Below are 3,211 nucleotides of genomic sequence, written 5' to 3'. Positions count from 1 at the left end.
ACAGGTGTTAACACTTCTTTAGATCTGAAGTTGCAGGGGAAGCTTGTCTGGTCTACGTTCCAGTGTGGAAAAAATGTGAACAATCTTATTCTGTTAATTCTCTTGGAAACAAAGACTATTAGTAATAGGCATTTGGAACCAGATGATATCAGCTTTCATCTATAATTCACTGGGGGTAATTGGGAGATTTAGGTAATGTATCCAGATTTAAACTTACCAGTTTGCCCTACCCCTTAAGCATTTAAAATAAAATACGCAACAAAATGGATGACTGAGTGGCAATGGAAGCCCATTAACTGGGTTCCCCATTAAACCATTTATGTACAAGTAGTACACAGTTTTTTTTAAAAAATAAATTTATTTATTTATTTTTAGCTGTGTTGGGTCTTCGTTTCTGTGCGAGGGCTTTCTCTAGTTGTGGCAAGTGGGGGCCATTCTTCATCGTGGTGCACGGGCCTCTCACTATCGTGGCCTCTCTTGTTGCGGAGCACAGGCTCCAGACGCGCAGGCTCAGTAGCTGTGGCTCACAAGCCCAGCTGCTCCGTGGCATGTGGGATCTTCCCAGACCAGGGCTCGAACCCGTGTCCCCTGCATTGGCAGGCAGATTCTCAACCACTGCGCCACCAGGGAAGCCCTGCCTGCCTTTTGATCAGGAGTTGGTGCGACGTCCAGTGACTTACAGGGATCGTAATTCTTTATATCCTCCAGTCTCCTTTCTTTGACAGATTCCCATATAAAATCTGGGTTTGCAATATAAATATGGTTCTTTTGGATAGACTTCAGTTGATACTGGCTCAGAACATCAGCATTGTCTAAGATTACATGTGTACACTAAGAAAAAATCAATTCATTATGCATTAGTTAAAAACAAAATTTAAATAAATTATTTCTACCTGTTTCTCACCCCATTTGTAATAATTTTTTTTCAGATTTCTAAAACTCTTATGAATGACAATTTCTAGTTACATAAAAGTTTAAAAAAATCAACAGAGTACGGATATGGATACACCATAATTGATTTACCATCTAACCACCTCACCGTAAGAAGTAAAAATTGAAGTCCACAGTCGTTAGACCCAGGCCTGCAAATGCAGGGCCTGCCCCTGTACGCTGCTTTCCCCTCTGTGGGTCACTGGCGGGGCTGGCCCAGCCTGCCCCATCCTGGACCATAGCCCTGGGGTTTGCCTACAGGAAGCCTGATTTGTTCTGTGAAGCACATTCAACTCCAACTGGGTGCTGGGTGCTTCTCTGATATTTAATAGTTTGCCTATGAATATCAGAAACAGAATGTCCCAGTTTACCTATATTTTAGGCAGAATTGTATATTCTTCCCTTACACAACTTTCCTCACTTACCTGACTCACCATTTCTGTGGATGGATGAATAATTCATGCCTGTTCTCAGTTCATTTTCTGGGTAGAGAATGACAACATGGTCTCTCATTTTTAGAAACTCTCACATACTGTGAGTGCAATCTTTTTGGACATTATTTTCCAATGTACATAAACATCTGAAATGTGCACACCAGCTACTATAACAAAGGAAGCAGCTTGATATGTGACGGTGAGGAATGATCTCTCAGATAAATCGTGAAGTGGAAAAGCAAGTGCAGACCGTGTCTGCTGTGCTGCATCTGTGGCTGAAACAGACCTGTGTGCTTGTGTGTGTTGTCTGCGCAGAGAGCAGCTCCAGAACTGGTCCGGGCAGTTCCTGGTCCGGGCAGATCCTGGTCCAGGCGGATCCCATGTGCCGCGGAGCAACTAAGCCCATGCACAACAACTACTGAGCCTGCGCTCTAGAGCCCATGAGCCACAACTACTGAGCCCGTGTGCCACAACTACTGAAGCCCACGCACCTAGAGCCTGTGCTCCACAACAAGAGAAGCCACCGCAATGGGAAGCCTGCGCACCGCAACGAAGAGTAGCACCTGCTCGCCACAACTAGAGAAAGTCCGCGCACAGCAATGAAGACCCAACGTGGCCAAAAATAAATAAATAAATAAATAAATGTATATATATATAAAAAGAAAAATAAACTAATGAATGGTGAGATACCGGGTTTAATTCACAGTAGCTCTTTGTCGGTCTTTGAACCTGGAGTCTGTTCTAGCAGCTTGCCCACAGTAAGCTGGTGTTTCCTGAAGGGCGGTGGGTCCCACTGGTTTAAGGAGGGTCAGCGAGCAGCTGTCTCTCTCCACACGGCCTCTTAACCCTTGACCACCGGGTTCCCCTGGCTGTAGTCCCACCCTAGGCCCATGGGCAGTAGTGCCCATGTGAGGCCCTAAATGCCATCGGTGTGCAGACAACCCCCAGTGTAGGGCAGAAGGTCCGCTGCGTCCCAGCGCGTTCCTGACATGCAGAGCCCCCTCCTGGACAGCCACCGCCAGGGCTCCGTCCTGGGCTTCGGCCCTTGACTGCCCCTCCACCCCCGGGAGCCAGGCCCTGTCCCCATCCCTTTGGCCTCGGCCCTCCACCCAGCAGCAGAGCCCTGACTGTCTCCCCTCTCTGCCCCTCATCTCTTCTCCACACTGAAGCATGAGCAACCTGTTTATTTTGAAAATTATGTTCCAAATGAAATTCAAATTTCCTATCATGGTTCAAGGCCTGGCCTCTCCCCAGCCTCATTCTGGCCGAGGTGGCTTTTTCTTCAGGTTGGCAAAACCCTCAAGGCCTTCACACAGCTGTTCCTTCTGCCCAGGACCCTTCCCCCTACCCTACCCACACTTGTGTATCCCACCCAAGATGTAGTATCCGCCCAAAAAATTAACGAACGAGGGCTCCACACTTCTTTTTTCTTATGAGGTCTGGTTAAATGGAAGTCCCTTGATTTAACTCTGCCTTTCCTTCGCATTAATATTTATTAACTTCATAGGTATTGATTGTCTTTTACATTCAAATTGATTCAAAATTATCAGTGTGTAGATGGGAATGATGATAGATACTGTGAAAGATATTAGACTACGCTATGTAGGTTAATCTATCTTGCTCTCAATGCCCAACAGTTAAAAAACAAAAAAATAAACAAACAAAACTCTGTAATGAATCTTTCACCGTTTTCAGAACAGTCTGTGTCATATGCCCGGCCTGTGCTGGACAAGGCAGGCTGAAGCCAGCATGGCTGCTCAGACCCACCTCTGGATTCAGATTTGTCCTGGGTGAGTTACTAAGTCCTCTGACCTGGTCTTTAAAAAATATTTTCTAATAGAAAAGTA

This window comes from Balaenoptera ricei, chromosome 18, assembly GCF_028023285.1.
Source record: "Balaenoptera ricei isolate mBalRic1 chromosome 18, mBalRic1.hap2, whole genome shotgun sequence".
NCBI lineage: Eukaryota > Metazoa > Chordata > Mammalia > Artiodactyla > Balaenopteridae > Balaenoptera > Balaenoptera ricei.
Note: the sequence above shows the minus strand (reverse complement) of the source record.